Here is a 20,047-nt window from a genome sequence, read left to right as displayed (position 1 = left end):
GGTAAGAGAGTGCACCAAGCAGCTCCCTCCCAGGAGCAGAAGCCCTCCCCGGCTTCTGCAAAGCCCTCAGCATGACGTTGGGGCTTTACAAGCGGACTCAGGTGCGGTGGGGGGTCGACTCAAGAATTTCAGCGCACAGTGGGCTCACTCACAGGTGGACCCCTGGATCCTGCAGGTAGTATCTCAGGGTTACAGGTTGGAATTCGAGAAGTCTCCCCCTCGCCGGTTCCTAAAGTCTGCTCTGCCAACGTCTCCCTCAGACAGGGCGACGGTATTGGAAGCCATTCACAAGCTGTATTCTCAGCAGGTGATAGTCAAGGTACCCCTCCTACAACAGGGAAAGGGGTATTATTCCACACTATTTGTGGTACCGAAGCCGGACGGCTCGGTAAGACCTATTCTAAATCTGAAATCTTTGAACCTGTACATACAAAAATTCAAGTTCAAGATGGAGTCACTCAGAGCAGTGATAGCGAATCTGGAAGAAGGGGACTTTATGGTGTCCCTGGACATCAAGGATGCTTACCTGCATGTCCCAATTTGCCCTTCACATCAAGGGTACCTCAGGTTCGTGGTGCAAAACTGTCATTATCAGTTTCAGACGCTGCCGTTTGGATTGTCCACGGCACCTCGGGTCTTTACCAAGGTAATGGCCGAAATGATGTTTCTTCTGCGAAGAAAAGGCGTATTAATTATCCCTTACTTGGACGATCTCCTGATAAGGGCAAGGTCCAGAGAACAGCGGGAGGACGTAGTAGCACTAACCCAAGTAGTGCTGCAACAGCACGGGTGGATTCTGAATTTTCCAAAATCTCAATTGACCCCGACGACACGTCTGCTGTTCCTGGGAATGATTCTGGACACGGTTCAGAAAAAGGTGTTTCTTCCGGAGGAGAAAGCCAGGGAGTTATCCGAACTTGTCAGGAACCTCCTAAAACCAGGAAAAGTGTCTGTGCATCAATGCACAAGAGTCCTGGGGAAAATGGTGGCTTCTTACGAAGCGATTCCATTCGGCAGATTCCACGCACGAACTTTTCAGTGGGATCTGCTGGACAAATGGTCCGGATCGCATCTGCAGATGCATCAGCGGATAACTTTGTCTCCACGGACAAGGGTGTCTCTTCTGTGGTGGTTGCAGAGTGCTCATCTGTTAGAGGGCCGCAGATTCGGCATACAGGACTGGGTCCTGGTGACCACGGATGCCAGTCTGAGAGGCTGGGGAGCGGTCACACAGGGAAGAAACTTCCAGGGAGTGTGGTCAAGCCTGGAGATGTCTCTTCACATAAATATACTGGAGCTAAGAGCGATTTACAATGCTCTAAGCCTGGCAAAACCCCTGCTTCAGGGTCAGCCGGTGTTGATCCAGTCGGACAACATCACGGCAGTCGCCCACGTAAACAGACAGGGCGGCACAAGAAGCAGGAGGGCAATGGCAGAAGCTGCAAGGATTCTTCGCTGGGCGGAAGATCATGTGATAGCACTGTCAGCAGTGTTCATTCCGGGAGTGGACAACTGGGAAGCGGACTTCCTCAGCAGACACGATCTACACCCGGGAGAGTGGGGACTTCATCCAGAAGTCTTCCACATGATTGTGAACCGTTGGGAAAAACCAAAGGTGGATATGATGGCGTCCCGCCTCAACAAAAAACTGGACAGGTATTGCGCCAGGTCAAGAGACCCTCAGGCAATAGCTGTGGACGCTCTGGTAACACCGTGGGTGTTCCAGTCAGTGTATGTGTTTCATCCTCTGCCTCTCATACCAAAAGTACTGAGAATTATACGGCAAAGGGAAGTAAGAACGATACTCGTGGCTCCGGATTGGCCAAGAAGAACTTGGTACCCGGAACTTCAGGAGATGCTCACGGAAGATCCGTGGCCTCTACCTCTAAGACGGGACCTGCTTCAGCAGGGACCGTGTCTATTCCAAGACTTACCGCGGCTGCGTTTGACGGCATGGCGGTTGAACGCCGAATTTTAAGGGAAAAAGGCATTCCGGAAGAGGTCATCCCTACCCTGGTAAAAGCCAGGAAGGAGGTGACTGCACAACATTATCACCGCATTTGGAGAAAATATGTTGCGTGGTGTGAGGCCAGGAAGGCCCCGACGGAGGAATTTCAACTGGGTCGATTCCTACATTTCCTGCAAACAGGATTGTCTATGGGCCTCAAATTAGGGTCCATTAAGGTTCAAATTTCGGCCCTGTCGATTTTCTTCCAGAAAGAATTGGCTTCAGTTCCTGAAGTTCAGACTTTTGTAAAAGGAGTACTACATATACAGCCCCCGGTTGTGCCCCCAGTGGCTCCGTGGGATCTTAATGTAGTTTTGGATTTTCTCAAATCCCATTGGTTTGAGCCACTCAAATCGGTGGATTTGAAATATCTTACATGGAAAGTAACCATGCTACTGGCCCTGGCTTCAGCCAGGAGAGTGTCAGAATTGGCGGCTTTATCGTATAAAAGCCCATATCTGATTTTCCATTCGGACAGGGCAGAACTGCGGACGCGTCCTCAGTTTCTGCCTAAGGTGGTTTCAGCGTTTCACCTGAACCAGCCTATTGTGGTGCCTGCGGCTACTAGCGATTTGGAGGATTCCAAGTTGCTGGACGTTGTCAGGGCATTGAAAATATATATTTCAAGGACGGCTGGAGTCAGAAAATCTGACTCGCTGTTTATACTGTATGCACCCAACAAGCTGGGTGCTCCTGCTTCTAAGCAGACGATTGCTCGTTGGATTTGTAGCACAATTCAACTTGCACATTCTGTGGCAGGCCTGCCACAGCCTAAATCTATCAAGGCCCATTCCACAAGGAAGGTGGGCTCATCTTGGGCGGCTGCCCGAGGGGTCTCGGCATTACAACTCTGCCGAGCAGCTACGTGGTCGGGGGAGAACACGTTTGTAAAATTCTACAAATTTGATACCCTGGCTAAAGAGGACCTGGAGTTCTCTCATTCGGTGCTGCAGAGTCATCCGCACTCTCCCGCCCGTTTGGGAGCTTTGGTATAATCCCCATGGTCCTGACGGAGTCCCAGCATCCACTAGGACGTCAGAGAAAATAAGATTTTACTTACCGATAAATCTATTTCTCGTAGTCCGTAGTGGATGCTGGGCGCCCATCCCAAGTGCGGATTGTCTGCAATACTTGTACATAGTTATTGTTACAAAAAAATCGGGTTGTTATTGTTGTGAGCCGTCTGTTCAGAGGCTCCTACGTTTGTCATACTGTTAACTGGGTTCAGATCACAGGTTGTACGGTGTGATTGGTGTGGCTGGTATGAGTCTTACCCGGGATTCAAAATCCTTCCTTATTGTGTACACTCGTCCGGGCACAGTATCCTAACTGAGGCTTGGAGGAGGGTCATAGGGGGAGGAGCCAGTGCACACCACCTAGTCCTAAAGCTTTTATTTTTGTGCCCTGTCTCCTGCGGAGCCGCTAATCCCCATGGTCCTGACGGAGTCCCAGCATCCACTACGGACTACGAGAAATAGATTTATCGGTAGGTAAAATCTTATTTTATGTGGGTTATATTGTTTCTGTGCAGGGTAAATACTGGCTGCTTTATTTTTACACTGCAATTTCGATTTCCGTTTGAACACACCCCACCCAAATCTAACTCTCTCTGCACACATTACATCTGCCCCACCTGCACTGCTCATGGTTTTGGCCATTAGCTAACAAATTTGCTGCTGCAATCAGATCTGAATTATTCCCTTAATTCCGGTGCCGGGATTATATTGTTCTACTATTGTTTTGTTCCCAGTAGTAATATGCTGGCACTATATGATTAAATGTTAGTAAATGAAATAAATATAGCACCAGCATACTCCCTTGGCTATACAGCTTTACAACTTTATAATAAATAAAGAATTATTTGAACTTTGCAACTTATTATAATGACACCGGGGGAGGTGTATCAAGCCTTGAAGAGAGAGAAAGTAAAATATTTGCTTAAAGCAACTTTAACTGTCAGTTCAAAAACTTCTAGAAAATTGTCAATTAGAAACTGATCCCCACTTTCTCTCTCTCCAAGGCTTGAAACACCTCCCCCACTTTCACTTTAAGAGTAAAATATTCAAGAATAAATATGCATATACAATGCAGGGAGCCAGCAGAACCTTGCTCAGGATTTACAGCGAACACAAGCTCCCCAAACTCTCGCATAATAGGAGCAGGGAATTGTTGACTGCTCAATGTGTGCTGAGTATTGCAGCAGACCCGTTTTACAGGCCTCACTTGTGTCTGTTGAACTGTTGCTCTGTCTTTAGAAAACGCTGGAAGAAAAAAAAACAACAGAAATCTTTTATTAAAACCACCTGCGGAGCATTGTTAGTGGACATTGATGCTGTCAAATAACTTAGCCTCTTAAGCCAAAACAAGTCATTAAGTAGATGGTGAATTAGAGATTTAGACATGGTCGATAGGAGCATTCGATGATCAATTGGTATCTTCCTCTGATAAAGTGAAGTTCCTTGGACGACCCCTTTGCATCACTTGACTGGGATTCACTCACTGAATCTAATTAAGACTGAGTAACCGCAGGCCCAACTCCGCACTGAAAGGACATCAGTAGATCTAACCATTAATAATTCTCTGGTGCACTGTGCATTGTAATTGTCAGCCTGCAATTTACAGTAATCCTTCCACACGCAAAAAAAAATAAAAATGAAATAGCTGCAGCTGATTTGGAATTCATACAAGCAGTTGAAAGAGAGAAAAACAAGGTCCATTTGGGTTAAGAGGGCAAATTTTGCTAGTGTGTACGCTGAGTGACAGACATTTTAGTACTAGCAAGGGACCGTATTTTAAAAGGTCACCGAAAATTTTTGGCTCGGGACCTCTGACAAACAATGAACTTTCCATATATTTATTTGCCATTTCTTTGTTTTTACAGCAAGCATAATAAATGAGTTAAGTGACGTTGTGTAGGCCTGCACATTGTCAGCACAGGTTATAAGTCACTATTAAACCCCATCACATCAGCCCAAACCTGGTCTAGGCAAGGAGACTGAAAGTTATTTGCATTCTTTATGTCATAAAAAATCATATCCTCTTACCCAAGACTTGTTTCTTTATTAAACACAGCCACAAGAGTATTTAGCTCTGGCAAAATAAGCTTCTCTGTATAACTCAGCGTAACAACTTCCAACCAAACCCATGATTTAGAAAAAAAAAAAAAAAAATGTTCCCAGTTGAACGTATCTGGGCTTTAACTCAAGAAACACATATTACTTTTAAATAAGATTAGCCTTTATATTTTGCTGCTTAAGTTAAAACTCCTTATGTCATTCTCTCATTCTAAGCAAACTCAAACATAATTCTGCTTTAGAAGATATTTCAAACAAATTAAAAAACCTCAAGTAGATTGTGTGCTGAACTAAAGATTTCCTGCAGTCTAGTGATAATGTTTTGTGTCCAGAAAACCGTTTGTTTTATTTCCTATCGATTTAGTAGTCTTCATGTGCATACTGCAATAAGTTCATTTTTACCTGGACTGTATTAAGAGTCAGAGTCATTTGGCAACTTGAAAAGAATTAGCTCACATGCACTGGAAAGCAGAGCCGGCCCTAACCAATATGATGCCCTAGGCAAGATTTTGGCTGGTGCCCCCTAGCACTGCCGCTATTTCAGAAGGAGATGCCTGGCATGAGTCAGCTGGCAGCTCTGCTAACGTCGGGCGCCTTTTGTTTATGAAAATGCATCTTATTTGCATTACTATGTGGCTAGGATGCACAAGCAGCTTCTGCTGATTAAAATGATATGCAGCATGCCTATATTCTGTGTGCGACTGCGGCTGTATTTGCATATGAAATGCTACATTACAGTGATTTCCAGGAATACACTGCAACGTAGCATTTCGTATGCAGATACAGCCGCAGTCACACACAGAATATAGGCATGCCGCATATCATTTTAATCAGCAGAAGCTGCTGGTGCCCCTAAGCATACCAAATGCCCTAGGCATTTGCATAGTTTGCCTATACCTAAGGCCAGCTCTGCTGGAAAGTCCAGCTAGTGCGTTTCACGGTGCTCACCACATGCACAGTCCATTCAATATTCACTTTATCACTACCCCATTCATTTCTTGAGCATGACCTGTCCTTCGTTGGTGTCTCCACCTTTCACTGTTTTACACCATTTCCAACCATAGCACACTACCGGTAGCTTTAAATAAATGTCAGTCATTGGTAGCTGCATTGTTATTGGTGGCGGTTTGCAGTGTCCATACACACCTTATATAGCAATATCTCCTCCGGGTTGGTAATGCATTGCCAGTGGTTAGCATACCGACCGCGGAATGCCGGTGGGAGGGCGAGAGCAACAGAGCCCATTACGGCAGTGGCGAATTTAATATTAGTGCCACTTCCCCCCCTTCACATCAAGGATGCCTCTGGATATTGACTTTTGGCACTGAGCGCAGCGGCCCTCACGGGCTCTCTCACTCGCACCACGCCAGGCGGCTCGCAGGCATCCCTGCCACTGCGGGACTTCTTTCTGATCCTGCCAGTGCAATGATGAGGAGGATGGTAAGGGGGCTGCTGCTCCTGGTGAATCGCTCAGACGAATAGACAGCAGAGGAGGAGTGAGCGGCGAGCGCTGGTGGTGCCGCTCATAGGCGGACATTAACAGCTAAACAGGACTGTTACTAACCAGCAGGGCCGGACTGGGACAAAAAATAGGCCCTGGCATTTAGAGCACACAAGCCCACATTGGTGTCAGAATCTGGCTTCTGGTATAGACTCCTCCCCTTAGTACTCCTGACTCCTCCTACTGATTAATCTATACTTTTACAAATATATTTAATATTAGAACAACATAAAAGTGTACATAATTATCTGTATTAAAATATAGAGCTCATCCGGCTGGGGAATCAAACATGTGCCATAGTCAGACATTGGCATTTGGTTGGTTCTGTTAGGTAAAGTTGGCACTTCATTGGTATAGGTCACACACAAAGAAAAAGTAAAGCATTTTCCTAATTGACCAAGCTCTGGCTTAGCAGATGTAGATAGTTAGATAGTGTCTACTATAGGGATTTCTTAGGTTAGGGGGCACACCTGCGCGGGCCACAGTTGTGGTCTCATTGCACACCTCCTTTCCATCACTCATACAACAGAAAAAGAGCAAATGATTGAATGAATATAACATGAGGCATAAACATCCTAACCACAGCTTAATGTAAGCCCAGTGAGATCTCATGTACGATAAAATAGATACACAAGGAGAACATAGGAAACAAACTTTTGGATGGAAAATAACAATAATACTATACATAACTTCTCACATTTATCACTATACTTTACTGTTTAGCAACATGTAGGAAGGAGCCACACTCACACTCCGCCTCCTTACCCGGGCAGTGGACATGACACAGTCACACCTGCACTCAGGTGGGGGGGAAGGGGGGGGGGGGGCTGCGGAGTTTGATACTGAGCCTGTATTCACACAGTGACAGCAAGCCTGATGCCAGAACCGGCAGTGATATCACAGGCCTATACTACACAGCAGGGCCCCAAATGTATAACACACAGTAGGATCCCCATTTCATGTTATGCTACACATGAGGTCCCCCAAATTCATAAAATGCTGCACACATTAGTATGCCCCTTATAACACATTATCATATACCTCCCAACTGTCCCGTTTTTTGGGGACTGTCCCACCCGCGGGCCGCAGTGTCCCGCGGTGGGGGTGGGGAGGCAGTTGGGAGGCTCTGTCTCTCGCTGCCCTGCTTAGCAGAGCAGCGGTGAATAGACACTGTGCGCATGCGCACAGCATCTATTCACTGGAGTCAGAGGGAGAGTGATGAAAACGGGGGCGTGGCTCATGATCGCAGGTCCTCCCGCAAAGCCACGCCCCCTTTTCATAGGCTTCGCCGCACGTGTGTCCCTCTTCCAACAAGGACAAAGTTGGGAGGTATGCATTATGCCAAGCAGTAGTAATGCCTCTAATAACACATAAGTACTTCACTGGGACAGTTCACACTGTGTCTGTCATGCACATTAGGTGATATACACTGTTTTGGCACAGCGACGAGAATGAAGAGTACTGGGAATGAAAGTTGTAAAGTATAAAGGGACTGGGATTGGACAAGGGGACAGTAAGGTGATGGGTGAAGTGATTACAGTGACCTAGCAGATTATATTTCTCTAACGTCCTAAGTGGATGCTGGGGACTCCGTAAGGACCATGGGGAATAGCGGCTCCGCAGGAGACTGGGCACATCTAAAGAAAGCTTTAGGACTATCTGGTGTGCACTGGCTCCTCCCCCTATGACCCTCCTCCAAGCCTCAGTTAGATTTTTGTGCCCGAACGAGAAGGGTGCACACTAGGGGCTCTCCTGAGCTGCTTAGTGAAAAGCTTAGTTTTAGGTTTTTTATTTTCAGTGAGACCTGCTGGCAACAGGCTCACTGCACCGAGGGACTAAGGGGAGAAGAAGCGAACTCACCTGCGTGCAGAGTGGATTGGGCTTCTTAGGCTACTGGACATTAGCTCCAGAGGGACGATCACAGACCCAGCCATGGATGGGTCCCAGAGCCGCGCCGCCGGCCCCCTTACAGAGCCAGAAGACTGAAGAGGTCCGGGAAATCGGCGGCAGAAGACGTCCTGTCTTCAATAAGGTAGCGCACAGCACCGCAGCTGTGCGCCATTGCTCTCAGCACACTTCACACTCCGGTCACTGAGGGTGCAGGGCACTGGGGGGGGGGGCGCCCTGAGACGCAATAAAAACACCTTAGATGGCTAAAAATACATCACATATAGCTCCTGGGCTATATGGATGCATTTAACCCCTGCCAGTTTTTCCTTAAAAAAGCGGGAGAAAGGCCGCCGAGAAGGGGGCGGAGCCTATCTCCTCAGCACACAAGCGCCATTTTCCCTCACAGCTCCGTTGGAGGGAAGCTCCCTGACTCTCCTCTGCAGTCCTGCACTACAGAAACAGGGTAAAACAAGAGAGGGGGGGCACTAAATTTGGCAAATTAATAATACAGCAGCTATATAAGGGAAAAACACTTATATAAGGTTATCCCTGTATATATATAGCGCTCTGGTGTGTGCTGGCAAACTCTCCCTCTGTCTCCCCAAAGGGCTAGTGGGGTCCTGTCCTCTATCAGAGCATTCCCTGTGTGTGTGCTGTGTGTCGGTAAGTTGTGTCGACATGTATGAGGAGGAAAATGGTATGGAGCCGGAGCAATTGCCTGTAATAGTGATGTCACCCCCTAGGGAGTCGACACCTGACTGGATGGTCGTATGGAAGGAATTACGTGATAGCGTCAGCACTTTACAAAAGACTGTTGACGACATGAGACAGCCGGAAAAACAGTTAATACCTGTCCAAGCGTCTCAAACACCGTCAGGGGCTCTAAAGCGCCCGTTACCTCAGATGGTCGACACAGACCCAGACACGGACACTGACTCCAGTGTCGACGGTGAGGAAACAAACGTATTTTCCAGTAGGGCCACACGTTACATGATCACGGCAATGAAGGAGGTTCTGAACATTTCTGATACTACAAGTACCACAAAAAAGGGTATTATGTGGGGTGTGAAAAAACTACCCGTAGTTTTTCCTGAATCAGATGAATTAAATGAGGTGTGTGATGAAGCGTGGGTTTCCCCCGATAAAAAACTGCTAATTTCTAAAAAATTATTGGCATTATACCCTTTCCCGCCAGAGGTTAGGGCGCGTTGGGAAACACACCCTAGGGTAGATAAGGCGCTCACACGCTTATCAAAACAAGTGGCGTTACCGTCTCCGGATACGGCCGCCCTCAAGGAGCCAGCTGATAGAAAGCTGGAAAATATCCTAAAAAGTATATACACACATACTGGTGTTATACTGAGACCAGCAATCGCCTCAGCCTGGATGTGCAGTGCTGGGGTGGCTTGGTCGGATTCCCTGACTGAAAATATTGATACCCTGGACAGGGACAGTATATTATTGACTATAGAGCATTTAAAGGATGCATTTCTATATATGCGAGATGCACAGAGGGATATTTGCACTCTGGCATCAAGAGTAAGTGCGCTGTCCATTTCTGCCAGAAGAGGGTTATGGACGCGACAGTGGTCAGGTGATGCGGATTCCAAACGGCATATGGAAGTATTGCCGTATAAAGGGGAGGAGTTATTTGGGGTCGGTCTATCGGACCTGGTGGCCACGGCAACGGCTGGGAAATCCACCTTTTTACCCCAGGTCACCTCTCAGCAGAAAAAGACACTGTCTTTTCAGGCTCAATCCTTTCGTCCCCATAAGGGCAAGCGGGCAAAAGGCCACTCATATCTGCACCGGGGCAGAGGAAGGGGAAAAAGACTGCAGCAGGCAGCCTCTTCCCAGGAACAGAAGCCCTCCCCCGCTTCTGCCAAGTCCTCAGCATGACGCTGGGGCCTTACAAGCGGACTCAGGTACGGTGGGGGGTCATCTCAAGAATTTCAGCGCGCAGTGGGCTCACTCGCAAGTGGACCCCTGGATCCTGCAGGTAGTATCTCAGGGGTACAAATTGGAATTCGAGACGTCTCCCCCTCGCCGGTTCCTGAAGTCTGCTTTACCAACGTCTCCCTCCGACAGGGAGGCGGTATTGGAAGCCATTCACAAGCTGTATTCCCAGCAGGTGATAATCAAGGTACCCCGCCTACAACAGGGAAAGGGGTATTATTCCACGCTGTTTGTGGTACCGAAGCCGGACGGCTCGGTGAGACCTATTTTAAATCTGAAATCCTTGAACACTTACATACAAAGGTTCAAATTCAAGATGGAGTCACTCAGAGCAGTGATAGCGAACCTGGAAGAAGGGGACTATATGGTGTCTCTGGACATCAAGGATGCTTACCTCCATGTCCCAATTTGCCCTTCTCACCAAGGGTACCTCAGGTTTGTGGTACAGAACTGTCACTATCAGTTTCAGACGCTGCCGTTTGGATTGTCCACGGCACCCCGGGTCTTTACCAAGGTAATGGACGAAATGATGATTCTTCTTCGAAGAAAAGGCGTCTTAATTATCCCTTACTTGGACGATCTCCTGATAAGGGCAAGGTCCAGGGAACAGTTAGAGGTCGGAGTAGCACTATCTCAAGTAGTGCTACGACAGCACGGGTGGATTCTAAATATTCCAAAATCGCAGCTGATTCCGACGACACGTCTGCTGTTCCTAGGGATGATTCTGGACACAGTCCAGAAAAAGGTGTTTCTCCCGGAGGAGAAAGCCAGGGAGTTATCCGAGCTAGTCAGGAACCTCCTAAAACCAGGCCAAGTGTCAGTGCATCAATGCACAAGGGTCCTGGGAAAAATGGTGGCTTCTTACGAAGCGATTCCATTCGGCAGATTCCACGCAAGAACTTTTCAGTGGGATCTGCTGGACAAATGGTCCGGATCGCATCTTCAGATGCATCAGCGGATAACCCTGTCTCCAAGGACAAGGGTGTCTCTCCTGTGGTGGTTGCAGAGTGCTCATCTTCTAGAGGGCCGCAGATTCGGCATTCAGGACTGGGTCCTGGTGACCACGGATGCCAGCCTGAGAGGCTGGGGAGCAGTCACACAGGGAAGAAATTTCCAGGGCTTGTGGTCAAGCCTGGAGACATCACTTCACATAAATATCCTGGAGCTAAGAGCCATCTACAATGCTCTGAGCCTAGCAAGACCTCTGCTTCAAGGTCAGCCGGTGCTGATCCAGTCGGACAACATCACAGCAGTCGCCCACGTAAACAGACAGGGCAGCACAAGAAGCAGGAGGGCAATGACAGAAGTTGCAAGGATTCTTCGCTGGGCAGAAAATCATGTGATAGCACTGTCAGCAGTGTTCATTCCGGGTGTGGACAACTGGGAAGCAGACTTCCTCAGCAGACACGACCTCCACCCGGGGGAGTGGGGACTTCACCCAGAAGTCTTCCACATGATTGTGAACCGTTGGGAAAAACCAAAGGTGGACATGATGGCGTCCCGCCTCAACAAAAAACAGTGCGGTTTCCAATCTTTGTCTCTCAATCAACAAAAAACTAGACAGATATTGCGCCAGGTCAAGGGACCCTCAGGCAATAGCTGTGGACGCTCTGGTAACACCATGGGTGTACCAGTCAGTGTATGTGTTCCCTCCTCTGCCTCTCATACCCAAGGTACTGAGGATCATAAGAAGGAGAGGAGTAAGGACTATACTCGTGGCTCCGGATTGGCCAAGAAGGACTTGGTACCCGGAACTTCAAGAGATGCTCACAGAGGACCCGTGGCCTCTACCTCTAAGAAAGGACCTGCTCCAGCAGGGACCCTGTCTCTTCCAAGACTTACCGCGGCTGCGTTTGACGGCATGGCGGTTGAACGCCGGATCCTGAAGGAAAAAGGCATTCCGGATGAAGTCATCCCTACCCTGATCAAAGCCAGGAAGGATGTAACCGTACAACATTATCACCGTATTTGGCGTAAATATGTTGCGTGGTGCGAGGCCAGGAAGGCCCCTACAGAGGAATTTCAACTGGGTCGTTTCCTGCATTTCCTACAAACAGGACTGTCTATGGGCCTAAAATTAGGGTCCATTAAGGTTCAGATTTCGGCCCTGTCGATTTTCTTCCAAAAAGAACTGGCTTCAGTTCCTGAAGTACAGACGTTTGTCAAGGGGGTACTGCATATACAACCTCCTTTTGTGCCTCCAGTGGCACCTTGGGATCTAAATGTCGTTTTGGGATTCCTAAAATCACATTGGTTTGAACCACTTTCCACTGTGGACTTAAAATATCTCACATGGAAGGTGGTAATGCTGTTAGCCCTGGCTTCAGCCAGGCGTGTCTCAGAATTGGCGGCTTTATCCTATAAAAGCCCTTACCTAATTTTTCATACGGACAGGGCAGAATTGAGGACTCGTCCTCAATTTCTCCCTAAGGTGGTTTCAGCATTTCACTTGAACCAGCCTATTGTGGTGCCTGCGGCTACTAGGGACTTGGAGGACTCCAAGTTGCTGGACGTAGTCAGGGCCCTGAAAATATATGTTTCCAGGACGGCTGGAGTCAGAAAATCTGACTCGCTATTTATCCTGTATGCACCCAACAAGCTGGGTGCTCCTGCTTCTAAGCAGACTATTGCTCGCTGGATTTGTAGTACAATTCAGCTTGCACATTCTGTGGCAGGCCTGCCACAGCCAAAATCTGTAAATGCCCATTCCACAAGGAAGGTGGGCTCATCTTGGGCGGCTGCCCGAGGGGTCTCGGCTTTACAACTTTGCCGAGCAGCTACTTGGTCAGGGGCAAACACGTTTGCTAAATTCTACAAATTTGATACCCTGGCTGAGGAGGACCTGGAGTTCTCTCATTCGGTGCTGCAGAGTCATCCGCACTCTCCCGCCCGTTTGGGAGCTTTGGTATAATCCCCATGGTCCTTACGGAGTCCCCAGCATCCACTTAGAACGTTAGAGAAAATAAGAATTTACTTACCGATAATTCTATTTCTCATAGTCCGTAGTGGATGCTGGGCGCCCATCCCAAGTGCGGATTGTCTGCAATACTAGTACATAGTTATTGTTACAAAAATCGGGTTATTATTGTTGTGAGCCATCTTTTCAGAGGCTCCTCTGTTATCATGCTGTTAACTGGGTTCAGATCACAGGTTGTACGGTGTGATTGGTGTGGCTGGTATGAGTCTTACCCGGGATTCAATATCCTTCCTTATTGTGTACGCTCGTCCGGGCACAGTATCCTAACTGAGGCTTGGAGGAGGGTCATAGGGGGAGGAGCCAGTGCACACCAGGTAGTCCTAAAGCTTTTACTTTTGTGCCCAGTCTCCTGCGGAGCTGCTATTCCCCATGGTCCTTACGGAGTCCCCAGCATCCACTACGGACTATGAGAAATAGAATTATCGGTAAGTAAATTCTTATTATATATACATATAGATCTATCTATTTATCTATCTATCTATCTATCTATCTATCTATCTATCGCTATATATATCTATAGATATATACCTGGGTGGCAGTGGCTTTTAAAAGTATGTTTTTGTAAATGTCTCTTGCTGTCCTCACGATGGGTAATAAAAGAGTGTCACTAAAACGTTGATAATGGGTTGGGGCTGATATGCCGGCGGTTGGGATGCCAGTGGTAAGAATTAGAGATGAGCGCCTGAAATTTTTCGGGTTTTGTGTTTTGGTTTTGGGTTCGGTTCCGCGGCCGTGTTTTGGGTTCGAACGCGTTTTGGCAAAACCTCACCGAATTTTTTTTGTCGGATTCGGGTGTGTTTTGGATTCTGGTGTTTTTTTCAAAAAACCCTAAAAAACAGCTTAAATCATAGAATTTGGGGGTAATTTTGATCCCAAAGTATTATTAACCTCAAAAAACATAATTTACACTCATTTTCAGCCTATTCTGAACACATCACACCTCACAATATTATTTTTAGTCCTAAAATTTGCACCGAGGTCGCTGTGTGAGTAAGATAAGCGACCCTAGTGGCCGACACAAACACCGGGCCCATCTAGGAGTGGCACTGCAGTGTCACGCAGGATGTCCCTTCCAAAAAACCCTCCCCAAACAGCACATGACGCAAAGAAAAAAAGAGGCGCAATGAGGTAGCTGTGTGAGTAAGATTAGCGACCCTAGTGGCCGACACAAACACCGGGCCCATCTAGGAGTGGCACTGCAGTGTCACGCAGGATGGCCCTTCCAAAAAACCCTCCCCAAACAGCACATGACGCAAAGAAAAAAAGAGGCGCAATGAGGTAGCTGACTGTGTGAGTAAGATTAGCGACCCTAGTGGCCGACACAAACACCGGGCACATCTAGGAGTGGCACTGCAGTGTCACGCAGGATGTCCCTTCCAAAAAACCCTCCCCAAACAGCACATGACGCAAAGAAAAAAAGAGGCGCAATGAGGTAGCTGACTGTGTGAGAAAGATAAGCGACCCTAGTGGCCGACACAAACACCGGGCCCATCTAGGAGTGGCACTGCAGTGTCACGCAGGATGTCCCTTCCAAAAAACCCTCCCCAATCAGCACATGATGCAAAGAAAAAGAAAAGAAAAAAGAGGTGCAAGATGGAATTATCCTTGGGCCCTCCCACCCACCCTTATGTTGTATAAACAAAACAGGACATGCACACTTTAACCAACCCATCATTTCAGTGACAGGGTCTGCCACACGACTGTGACTGATATGACGGGTTGGTTTGGACCCCCCCCAAAAAAGAAGCAATTAATCTCTCCTTGCACAAACTGGCTCTACAGAGGCAAGATGTCCACCTCATCTTCACCCTCCGATATATCACCGTGTACATCCCCCTCCTCACAGATTATCAATTCGTCCCCACTGGAATCCACCATCTCAGCTCCCTGTGTACTTTGTGGAGGCAATTGCTGCTGGTCAATGTCTCCGCGGAGGAATTGATTATAATTCATTTTAATGAACATCATCTTCTCCACATTTTCTGGATGTAACCTCGTACGCCGATTGCTGACAAGGTGAGCGGCGGCACTAAACACTCTTTCGGAGTACACACTTGTGGGAGGGCAACTTAGGTAGAATAAAGCCAGTTTGTGCAAGGGCCTCCAAATTGCCTCTTTTTCCTGCCAGTATAAGTACGGACTGTGTGACGTGCCTACTTGGATGCGGTCACTCATATAATCCTCCACCATTCTATCAATGTTGAGAGAATCATATGCAGTGACAGTAGACGACATGTCCGTAATCGTTGTCAGGTCCTTCAGTCCGGACCAGATGTCAGCATCAGCAGTCGCTCCAGACTGCCCTGCATCACCGCCAGCGGGTGGGCTCGGAATTCTGAGCCTTTTCCTCGCACCCCCAGTTGCGGGAGAATGTGAAGGAGGAGATGTTGACAGGTCGCGTTCCGCTTGACTTGACAATTTTGTCACCAGCAGGTCTTTCAACCCCAGCAGACCTGTGTCTGCCGGAAAGAGAGATCCAAGGTAGGCTTTAAATCTAGGATCGAGCACGGTGGCCAAAATGTAGTGCTCTGATTTCAACAGATTGACCACCCGTGAATCCTTGTTAAGCGAATTAAGGGCTGCATCCACAAGTCCCACATGCCTAGCGGAATCGCTCCGTGTTAGCTCCTTCTTCAATGCCTCCAGCTTCTTCTGCAAAAGCCTGATGAGGGGAATGACCTGACTCAGGCTGGCAGTGTCTGAACTGACTTCACGTGTGGCAAGTTCAAAGGGCATCAGAACCTTGCACAACGTTGAAATCATTCTCCACTGCACTTGAGACAGGTGCATTCCATCTCCTATATCGTGCTCAATTGTATAGGCTTGAATGGCCTTTTGCTGCTCCTCCAACCTCTGAAGCATATAGAGGGTTGAATTCCACCTCGTTACCACTTCTTGCTTCAGATGATGGCAGGGCAGGTTCAGTAGTTTTTGGTGGTGCTCCAGTCTTCTGTACGTGGTGCCTGTACGCCGAAAGTGTCCCGCAATTCTTCTGGCCACCGACAGCATCTCTTGCACGCCCCTGTCGTTTTTTAAAAAATTCTGCACCACCAAATTCAAGGTATGTGCAAAACATGGGACGTGCTGGAATTTGCCCATATTTAATGCACACACAATATTGCTGGCGTTGTCCGATGCCACAAATCCACAGGAGAGTCCAATTGGGGTAAGCCATTCCGCGATGATCTTCCTCAGTTGCCGTAAGAGGTTTTCAGCTGTGTGCGTATTCTGGAAAGCGGTGATACAAAGCGTAGCCTGCCTAGGAAAGAGTTGGCGTTTGCGAGATGCTGCTACTGGTGCCGCCGCTGCTGTTCTTGCGGCGGGAGTCCATACATCTACCCAGTGGGCTGTCACAGTCATATAGTCCTGACCCTGCCCTGCTCCACTTGTCCACATGTCCGTGGTTAAGTGGACATTGGGTACAACTGCATTTTTTAGGACACTGGTGAGTCTTTTTCTGACGTCCGTGTACATTCTCGGTATCGCCTGCCTAGAGAAGTGGAACCTAGATGGTATTTGGTAACGGGGGCACACTGCCTCAATAAATTGTCTAGTTCCCTGTGAACTAACGGCGGATACCGGACGCACGTCTAACACCAACATAGTTGTCAAGGACTCAGTTATCCGCTTTGCAGTAGGATGACTGCTGTGATATTTCATCTTCCTCGCAAAGGACTGTTGAACAGTCAATTGCTTACTGGAAGTAGTACAAGTGGGCTTAAGACTTCCCCTCTGGGATGACCATCGACTCCCAGCGGCAACAACAGCAGCGCCAGCAGCAGTAGGCGTTACACGCAAGGATGCATCGGAGGAATCCCAGGCAGGAGAGGACTCGTCAGACTTGCCAGTGACATGGCCTGCAGGACTATTGGCATTCCTGGGGAAGGAGGAAATTGACACTGAGGGAGTTGGTGGGGTGGTTTGCGTGAGCTTGGTTACAAGAGGAAGGGATTTACTGGTCAGTGGACTGCTTCCGCTGTCACCCAAAGTTTTTGAACTTGTCACTGACTTATTATGAATGCGCTGCAGGTGACGTATAAGGGAGGATGTTCCGAGGTGGTTAACGTCCTTACCCCTACTTATTACAGCTTGACAAAGGGAACACACGGCTTGACACCTGTTGTCCGCATTTCTGGTGAAATACCTCCACACCGAAGAGCTGATTTTTTTGGTATTTTCACCTGGCATGTCAACGGCCATATTCCTCCCACGGACAACAGGTGTCTCCCCGGGTGCCTGACTTAAACAAACCACCTCACCATCAGAATCCTCCTGGTCAATTTCCTCCCCAGCGCCAGCAACACCCATATCCTCCTCATCCTGGTGTACTTCAACACTGACATCTTCAATCTGACTATCAGGAACTGGACTGCGGGTGCTCCTTCCAGCACTTGCAGGGGGCATGCAAATAGTGGAAGGCGCATGCTCTTCACGTCCAGTGTTGGGAAGGTCAGGCATCGCAAACGACACAATTGGACTCTCCTTGTGGATTTGGGATTTCAAAGAACGCACAGTTCTTTGCGGTGCTTTTGCCAGCTTGAGTCTTTTCAGTTTTCTAGCGAGAGGCTGAGTGCTTCCATCCTCATGTGAAGCTGAACCACTAGCCATGAACATAGGCCAGGGCCTCAGCCGTTCCTTGCCACTCCGTGTGGTAAATGGCATATTGGCAAGTTTACGCTTCTCCTCCGACAATTTTATTTTAGGTTTTGGAGTCCTTTTTTTTCTGATATTTGGTGTTTTGGATTTGACATGCTCTGTACTATGACATTGGGCATCGGCCTTGGCAGACGACGTTGCTGGCATTTCATCGTCTCGGCCATGACTAGTGGCAGCAGCTTCAGCACGAGGTGGAAGTGGATCTTGATCTTTCCCTAATTTTGGAACCTCAACTTTTTTGTTCTCCATATTTTATAGGCAGAACTAAAAGGCACCTCAGGTAAACAATGGAGATGGATGGATTGGATACTAGTATACAATTATGGACGGACTGCCACGGTTAGGTGGTATAAAAAAACCACGGTTAGGTGGTATATATTATAATAATAATACAATTATGGATGGACGGACTGCCTGCCGACTGCCGACACAGAGGTAGCCACAGCCGTGAACTACCGCACTGTACACTGGTTGATAAAGAGATAGTAGTATACTCGTAACAACTAGTATGACACTATGACGACGGTATAAAGAAAGAAAAAAAAATACCACAGTTAGGTGGTATATATTATAATAATAATACAATTATGGATGGACGGACTGCCTGCCGACTGCCGACACAGAGGTAGCCACAGCCGTGAACTACCGCACTGTACACTGGTTGATAAAGAGATAGTAGTATACTCGTAACAACTAGTATGACACTATGACGACGGTATAAAGAAAGAAAAAAAAATACCACAGTTAGGTGGTATATATTATAATAATAATACAATTATGGATGGACGGACTGCCTGCCGACTGCCGACACAGAGGTAGCCACAGCCGTGAACTACCGCACTGTACACTGGTTGATAAAGAGATAGTAGTATACTCGTAACAACTAGTATGACACTATGACGACGGTATAAAGAAAGAAAAAAAAATACCACAGTTAGGTGGTATATATTATAATAATAATACAATTATGGATGGACGGACTGCCTGCCGACTGCCGACACAGAGGTAGCCACAGCCGTGAACTACCGCACTGTACACTGGTTGATAAAGAGATAGTAGTATACTCGTAACAACTAGTATGACACTATGACGACGGTATAAAGAATGAAAAAAAAACCACGGTTAGGTGGTATATATTATAATAATAATACAATTATGGATGGACGGACTGCCTGCCGACTGCCGACACAGAGGTAGCCACAGCCGTGAACTACCGCACTGTACACTGGTTGATAAAGAGATAGTAGTATACTCGTAACAACTAGTATGACACTATGACGACGGTATAAAGAAAGAAAAAAAAATACCACAGTTAGGTGGTATATATTATAATAATAATACAATTATGGATGGACGGACTGCCTGCCGACTGCCGACACAGAGGTAGCCACAGCCGTGAACTACCGCACTGTACACTGGTTGATAAAGAGATAGTAGTATACTCGTAACAACTAGTATGACACTATGACGACGGTATAAAGAATGAAAAAAAAACCACGGTTAGGTGGTATATATTATAATAATAATACAATTATGGATGGACGGACTGCCTGCCGACTGCCGACACAGAGGTAGCCACAGCCGTGAACTACCGCACTGTACACTGGTTGATAAAGAGATAGTAGTATACTCGTAACAACTAGTATGACACTATGACGGTATAAAGAATGAAAAAAAAACCACGGTTAGGTGGTATATATTATAATAATAATACAATTATGGATGGACGGACTGCCTGCCGACTGCCGACACAGAGGTAGCCACAGCCGTGAACTACCGCACTGTACACTGGTTGATAAAGAGATAGTAGTATACTCGTAACAACTAGTATGACACTATGACGACGGTATAAAGAAATAAAAAAAAATACCACGGTTAGGTGGTATATATTGTAATACAATTATGGATGGACGGACTGCCTGCCGAGTTCCGACTGCCGACACAGAGGTAGCCACAGCCGTGAACTACCGCACTGTACTGTGTCT

The sequence above is a fragment of the Pseudophryne corroboree genome, chromosome 12 (genome assembly GCF_028390025.1).
Source record: "Pseudophryne corroboree isolate aPseCor3 chromosome 12, aPseCor3.hap2, whole genome shotgun sequence".
Classification (NCBI taxonomy): Eukaryota; Metazoa; Chordata; class Amphibia; order Anura; family Myobatrachidae; genus Pseudophryne; species Pseudophryne corroboree.
This window is presented reverse-complemented; position numbering follows the sequence as displayed.